The sequence below is a fragment of the Salvelinus namaycush genome, chromosome 29 (assembly GCF_016432855.1).
Source record: "Salvelinus namaycush isolate Seneca chromosome 29, SaNama_1.0, whole genome shotgun sequence".
NCBI lineage: Eukaryota > Metazoa > Chordata > Actinopteri > Salmoniformes > Salmonidae > Salvelinus > Salvelinus namaycush.
The window spans coordinates 909,194-917,767 of NC_052335.1; positions in this window are offsets into that span (position 1 = coordinate 909,194).

Genomic DNA, 8,574 nt, shown 5'->3' on the forward strand with positions numbered 1-8,574 from the left:
CTTTGCTGTTGTTCTTGGACTGATTACGTTCATCTCTAGGAGACAGAACGCGTCTCCTTCCTGAGCGTTATGTTGTCATATTCAATTGTTCAAACTATGAAATATTGGAAGGTGAGAAAAGTGTACAATAGGGTTTGAACAGTAGCCCTATACATCTACCCTATAATCCCCATTAATCATGGAACTGTGATGGCAACGGTCCAGTCATTGTGAACCGTGCGCCAGGTTCCAGGTTTAATGTGCTGTATGGTCTGCGTTCCATAATGATTCAAATAGGCTACATGTCCCAGATTATTGCAGAAGTTGTTATACGTTAGCCTAATATCATCCACTATTGTTAGCAATCCTCATGAACAACCACACGAACGTGTCAGAGGAAAGAAAGGTAAACTAACGATGTAACATAATGATGCAAAATGTAAGGAAACGAACACTAAAGTGACAGTTATAAATGGATGTGGGTATAACTAAAAACTAAAGGTGGCTACCAAATTTCATATTTAACACTATACAAATTTAAAAATTGAAATACAGTAAAAAATGTCGCCATATAATTAAAACATTCCAGAAATCAAATCAACTCTGTAGGTTTGGTGCTATACGGTCATTTGGACTTTGCTACAGAAGCCTATAGCTTGGGTCTTAAAATGGAACCCCGGCAAGTTATAAGGCCAGCATTTCATAAACTGTGGGAAAGTAGATATGTTGATACGCTTCAGTTTGCTGCCATATGACTGGTTTCACATTCGTCTCCAGTGATCATAAGGTAAAATAGATCTAAAACATGTCATTTATTTTTACAATCCCCTTATCCAAATACTAATTGACCTAGCCCTTATCAATAGCTCTTAGCCACTTGTAATTTACAGTGCACGTAGACTGGTGATATTCCGATCGGAAAGAAAGAAAGTAGATGTTGTTCCACTTGGAACCGACAGGTTGCTTGACCTTATTCATCGTTTCACTGCGCGTAAAGGTGGTGGAATTATTAGGGAATTAAGTTAAGGTCAGAGTACAGCATATCTGTAGACACACCTCTGCCACATCTTTATTTATTTGATCTTGCATGCTATTCTCATGCTTAAGAAAAGTGCATAAATAGGGAATTGCGTTCGATTTATGTGCTTTTAAATGAAATCAGAATTCATCCCTTTTTTGCTTATTTCCAAGTGTTGCAGTCACTGCTATATGCTTTAACCACTGTCGGTCTCCTGGTTACCAAGCAACCACAGCCCTTAGATGCATCTCTGTTCTCTACCAAGATTTGGGGAGAGAGAGAGAGTGAGAGTGGAGGAAAGAGAGAAGGGGGGGTGTAATAGGTGGAGCAGAGGGAGGGAGAGACATGGGTAAAAGGGAGAGAGGGAAAGAGAGGAAGATAATCTCCCTTCTATGTGATGATCACAGCAGGTGAACTACCATTAACCATGCTGTCATGACATGGCCCTTTCTGGGTATAGATCGTGGCATCCCCCTCTCTCTCTTTCCTACACCCAGGTTCTGTTATCTCAAGTCATAAATTCCTGGAGGAGACTCTCTCCCCCTGGCCATGCAGAAAGAGACGCAAATGATTTCACATGGCAAACTCCTAAATCCCCAAAATGGGGATTTGATACAAAAGGTCCACTTGTGAGATGATGGGAATGGTCCGTGGACACTTAAGGGACGGGTACGACGAGTGTGTTTTGTTTGGTGACCTCAGAGAGGACAGGAAACACACATAACTAGATCTCTGAATATGTACATTTCTCAATTATGGGGTTTGCATCTAATTCTTGTATAAAATGAATAACATCACCTTACATCATTGATCTGGCGTCATGGAACAGCCCTTTTCTACTGTTGCTAATCAAACCCCTTCCTGAGGAAATCCTCTTTAGACCAAGCGTACCTCGATGGACACCTGAGGGGGCACAGGTTGAGTTTAGACCACAAAAACCTCAGTGTCCGGTAAGTTTGCAATGGTTGTTGAATTCCTAACCATACCACGTGGAGCATTGGCTACATGGCTTGAAATGGTTAAACTCTGAGACTATCGATCCCTACCAAATAAGAAGAAATTTTAGATAATAATTACTGGTCTGCAGCTAGAAATTATGTCAACCTAGGATGCGAAGACCGACATCCGCCGAAACCACTATTATATGAGAACATTTCTGAATGGTACTCTGAAGTATCCATTCTAACCACGAAAGACTTCAGGGAAGCAGAGAGCGAGACGCTCTGATGAACGGACTCTCCGCAGACTGACGATTCCAACAGAGATCACGACGACACACTGGGCGTAAATATATATTGATTGCGATTATTCCCGAATGAGTGAGCGTTCATGTGCAAAGGATTAGCATTTCAATTAATATAATTATCAACTGTGTAGTGATTCCTTTTTTGTCTTTCCCGCTGTTCTCAGTCCACACCCACTTCCCTTTGTCCACCAAGCCGTCATATTGGCTTAGCCCACTAGGGAACCTCCCCCATCATTTCCTTGTAACCATATCTACTGTGTTGTTTGTTTATGCATTTCTGTGATTATTTAGTTAGTAAATAAATTATTAAGACAATTGGTATATTGATGATTCATAGTAAAGACTGGGTTCGTGCAGATAACCAACAATTTACAACGTTTGGAATGAGACTAACGTGAGGTAAAGATTCATTAATTAATATGAAGACTAATTGATCAGATATTAAAATATTCTAACTTTGTAATCTGAAGATTTTCCTTGGTGCCCCGACTTCCTTGTTAATTACATTTACATGATTACTTTAATCACGTAATAATAATTACAGAGAATTGATTTGATAAAACAATAGTCTTCACTTTAATGATGCCAAAGACACGACAATGCACATGCACAGAGGGAGGTACACCTCCACTGGTCAACTGGCCATGCAATGTGTTTTTGTGTTTGCGGACATACATTTATCAGGATTGCTACCCCATGAAAGGTATCTGGCTCCAGATTATACATTTATTTCAGAGAGGATACTACAAAGAAGGATCAAGGAGTTAGCTAGCTAACTTGCCTTAATATTCTGAATTTATTTTTATTTTTTGGAAAGATAACCTTGAAATGGGCATCCAACTGTCTCAACAACCAAAAACACATATCTTGGTTTAGCTTCCTTAACAAACCATAAAATCAATAGTTATTTCTGGTTGTCTATCAAAGTTGTCCGGCTAACTAATTGATTTTGCTTTGTATTATACCTCCCAGGTGAATGAGAGGTGTGTGACCAAACCAAATCACTGATTTGACATTTGCTGTTTGGGCCAAAAAACAAATGAGAAAAACAGGTTCATATAAAGCCCCTGCTTCTCCTAACTAATTGATTCTCTCACACACACACGCACATACAGTATGCACACACACACACACACTCACCCTGCAATCTTTAAATGCCGCACCTTGTTTACCTCGATAAAGCTGTGCATGCCTACTAATGCCAACAGCCATTTGCAATGAAAAATGAAAAAAATATGGAAAGGAGAGAAAGAGAGGATGAACAATGAGAAGAAAGGGTCAGGAGAGGGTTGAGGTAGAAGGATTTAGAGTGGAGCAAAGAATGAAAGGGCAATGGAAAGAGAGGAATTTGTGTGGTGGGAGATGGCGAGAGAAAGCAATGGAGGGAAAGACATGTGGGTGGATAGATAGAGTGGAAATGGGGTTATAGCTGAAGTCCAGTGAGGGCTGGTCTTACAGTAAGAACTGGTAGAATTGGAACAATTCAAACTCCCAGCTCATGACTCAAAACAGAGGGATATACTACAAAACAAGATGAAGGAGTTAGCCAGCTAACTAATTTTTATACAACTCATTGATTCTGCTTTGTAGTATATACACCATTAGATACGAAAGAGAACAAATCTCTCACAAAAACATGATGACTCATACACACAGGCCTCTCGTCCATAAGAAGAACAAAAAATCACACACACATGCAAGAATTAAGAATTCAGCGTTAGGCGAATTTCCTTGCCTGATGGAGGATGTCGTTTCAGGAGGCACGTTTTCCTATGTACATGACTGTCTGTTTGTGATATCACTAGAAGAGGAAACCAGAACGATGAAGTATAAAAAGACATGCCATAATTGTTGTTGTTTCTCTCTGACGTCTGATTGGCCTTGCTTATCTCTCTTGGCTGTGAGAGGGAGACGCCGGCACACATTTTCTTTACCTCCATTGTTATTCCTATCTGGTTTAATCTGGGCTTAGTAACAGCTAATAGATGTTCAACTCTCTGTTTCATTCTCTCTCTTCTACAAGTGGGCATGTGCAGCAGGCCATTTTCCCCCCACACCATCTCACACCTTTTTCACCTATCCCTCATTCTCTCTCTCCCCCTCTTTCAGTCTCATTCCTGTATTCTCATGCAGAGCCTCACAAGTCACACAGACACAGAGACGGCCAGGGAGAAAGGACTAGCTGCCAGTGTGTGTGTTTGTGGGAGTGTGTGTGTGATAACTGAATGCGTGTGGCATATCTGTGAGTGTGAAAGGATGTGATAAGGCCAGTTTACATTTACATTTACATTTTAGTCATTTAGCAGACGCTCTTATCCAGAGCGACTTACAGTAGAGTGCATACATTTTATTACATTTTACATACTGAGACAAGGATATCCCTACCGGCCAAACCCTCCCTAACCCGGACGACGCTATGCCAATTGTGCGTCGCCCCACGGACCTCCCGGTTGCGGCCGGCTGCGACAGAGCCTGGGCGCGAACCCAGCCCAGCCTGGGCGCGAACCCAGAGACTCTGGTGGCGCAGCTAGCACTGCGATGCAGTGCCCTAGACCACTGCGCCACCCGGGAGGCTGGGAGGCAGTTCCCCTCACATTGTCTGTCTGACACCTGTGGCTGCAAACCTTTCTGAGTCACAATAAAGGGGGAGAGAAAGAGCGAGAGAGACACACACACACAGATAGAGAGATGAAGAGAGAGAGAGCAATACATAGACAGAGATGAAGAGAATGAATACGACAATGTACAGTACCAGTCAAAAGTTTGGACACACCTACTCATTCCAGGGTTTTTCTTAATATTTTACTATTTTCTACATTGTAGAATAATAGTGAAGACATCACAACTATGAAATGACACATGGAATCATTTAGTAACCAAAAAAGTGTTAAAACTTCTTCGGGATCGGTGTCCCTTCCACGGGACGGTTGAGCTAACGTAGGCTAATAAGATTGTCACGTTCCTGACCTGTTTTCCTTTGTTATGTATTTGTTTTAGTTGGTCAGGGCGTGAGTTGGGTGGGTTGGTCTAGGTTTGTTTTTCTATGTTGGGATTTTGTGTTCGGCCTGGTATGATTCTCAATCAGAGACAGGTGTGTATCGTTGTCCCTGATTGAGAGTCATACTAAGGCAGCCAGGGTTTCACTGGTGTTTTGTGGGTGTTTGTTTCCTGTGTCAGTGTTTGGGCCACACAGGACTGTTTTCAGGTTAGTCACGTTTGTAGAGTTTCGTAATTTGTAGTGTTTGTTGTTTGTTCATTAAAACATGAATACCTACCACTCCGCATGTTGGTCCGATCCATGCTCCTCCTCGTCTGAGGAGCTGCCACTCAGTCCGGAGCTGAGTCCACTTCGTCAAATATGCGTTATTTGAATTGAGCGTCAAGGACCAGCAGTGAACAGTTTTATCCTTAACAAAAAAGCTTGACATGAGGGTTCCTTGAATCCCACTGTTACTGTGCCCTATAGATTCACAGTTAACCGATTTAGTGGTGTATGACTCTTGGAAGCGATTGTAATGGAGGTATATGACAGCTATTTGACAAGACCATAAGGCTCATCAACTTTTAAACGATGTATGATAAACTTAAATGTTGTATAGACCTCCTATATCTTTTCCCATAAAGTCATATGGATTTTTGTGAAACGGATCAGCAGAAACTTGCTTATTTTTTTCTTCAAATATGCAAAAACATGCCTTTTGAATTTTGTCTAACGTTAGTAGCTAGTTGCCTAGTCAAGGATGCATCATGCAAAATATTGGGACAATATTAGAATATCCCTCTTGGGGCCAAGTTGACCTATTTTAAGAAATGCCATTTGTTGGTGGATATATAGTCTAAGATCTTTGATAGCCTGATGCGGAATTTGTTACAGGAAATAATCACTGCCAACTGGTCAGCTTATCATAGGGCTTAATGTGCCAGGTTATGTAATGAGAAAAGCTGACGTAGCGTTTTATTACCTGCAAAAAAAGTGTCAACTTAAAAGTTTAATGTTCGCAAGTATGGACCCATTCTATTCTTATTTCCAATAAAAGTGACTCCAAAATGACACAATACATAATTTACCTTTAATTTCTAATTGGAGACAACATAATCTGAAACACAACACAAAATAAAATTACAAAATGGTGTAGTCACAAGCTTGATGGTAGCCATTGCATGCTAGGAATATGGGACCAAATACTACACTTTTGACTACTTTAAAATACATATTGGTGAATTGGTACTTAGGACACCTTCAAATGGGGGGACTAGATGCATAAAGTGCTTTCATTTCAGATGTGTATGAAAATACCCTCAAATAAAAGGTGACATTCTGTACTGTCGCTTAGAGTATAGAACCAAATTAAACGTTTTAGCTTAATTATCCAAATAAATACGTAGGGGACTGTATGTTGCCCTTTTTGTTGGCTTTTGCTTTTGGTTTACTTGAATATGTTTTGGACAACTGCCTTACTGTAAATACTGTGGGCTATTTAGTGTGTAGCTCCATATTAAACTTGCATATTTATTAAATATAATGTCAATTGAAATGTAAGAGGGTTTAATTGGTCAGTGGGCAAGGTTGGTGACTGGTGATGACAATACGGTAGCATCCCACAGACAGCTATGTCATTGAAAATAAGACCAAGCCATGGTTGACACTTCTTCATAGTCTCTTCTTTCTTTCCACTCCTCCTTTGGCTGTTTCCATCCTCTACTGCTGTCACTCTAAAATAACTGACCATGACAGTACACAGTGCTCATTTATTGAGAATTATTTATCTGATAGTGACACTCCAAAATTTGGACACACCTACTCATTCAAGGGTTTTTCTTAATTTTTACTATTTTCTACATTGTAGAATAGTAGTGAAGACATCAAAACTATGAAATAACACATATGGAAACATGTACAGTAATAACCAAAAAAGTGTTAAACAAATCAAAATAAATGTTATATTTGAGAATCTTTAAAGTTGCCACCCTTTGCCTTGATGACAGCTTAGCACACCCTTGGCATTCTCTCAATCAGACAGCAGAGTGAAGAAAAAGCAGCCAACAAGTGCTCAGCATGTGTGGGAACTCCTTCAAGACTGTTGGAAAAGCATTCCAGGTGAAGCTGGTTGACAGAATGGTTGGAAGAATCTCAAAAATATATTGTTTAATTAACCCGTCTCCTCCCCTTCATCTACACTGAGTGGATTTAACAAGTGACATCAATAAGAGATGATATCTTTCAACGGGATTCACCTGGTCAGTCTACTGTATGTCATGGAAAGAGCAGGTGTTCCTAATGTTTTGTACACTCAGTTTATGTAGGCCTAACAAACTTGATTATTATCAGTGTGCTTGTCTACAAGGCTGAGGAAAGATGCAGCTCATGAAATTTTGTCTATTCTTAACCTTCATTTTCAATGTGTGAGCTGCACTTCCCTACGCAACATACTAACACAATAAATATAATTCTACATTTCAAAGGAAAAACTATATCTCACCTAAGATTCAAACTTGCCTCAAACAGAGAAAATGACCAGGAGCCAGGCTTGATACACTGTGAGTTATTTGTCCAGTCAAAATTTTACACGCTTTAGTAACTTTGATATTTATTTCTTTTTTTTAACTTTTATTTAACTTGGAAAGTCGGTTAAGAACAAATTCTTACTTACAATGACAGCCTACCCCAGCCAAACCCTAACCAGGATGATGCTGGGCCAATTGTGCGCCACCCTATGGGACTCCCAATCACGGCAGGTTGTGATACAGATTGGAATTGAACCAGGGTCTGTGTGACTCCTCTTGCACTGAGATACAGTACCTTACACCGCTGCACCACTCAGGAGCAGATGGTGCCATTTGACTTCTGTTAAGAACGCTCTCATGGAAAAGTGTTCGATCATGTCAACATTTGTAATTGGCCGATGCAGAATTTGTTAGCGGACATAATCACTGCCACCTGGTCAGATTAGCATAGGGTTAAATGTGCCAGGTTATGTAATGGGAACAGCTAACGTAACGTTGTATCACATGCAAAGACGTGAACGATTTTAATTGGCTGAAGTGTCTTTTTTCTGATGTTCGTAAGAATGGACCCAGTATGTTCCTGAACACTTGTACATTAATATGGACGCTACCATGCTTATGGATAATCATGAATTAATCGTGAATAATGATGAGTGAGAAAGTTTTAGGCACAAAGATAACACCCCCAAGACATGCTAACCTCTCAACATTACCAATAACAAGGGGGGGTATGCTATTTATGCCTCTATAACTTTCTCACTCATCATTATACGCAATTCAGTCATGATTATCCATAATCATGGTAGCATCCACATTAATGTAGAAG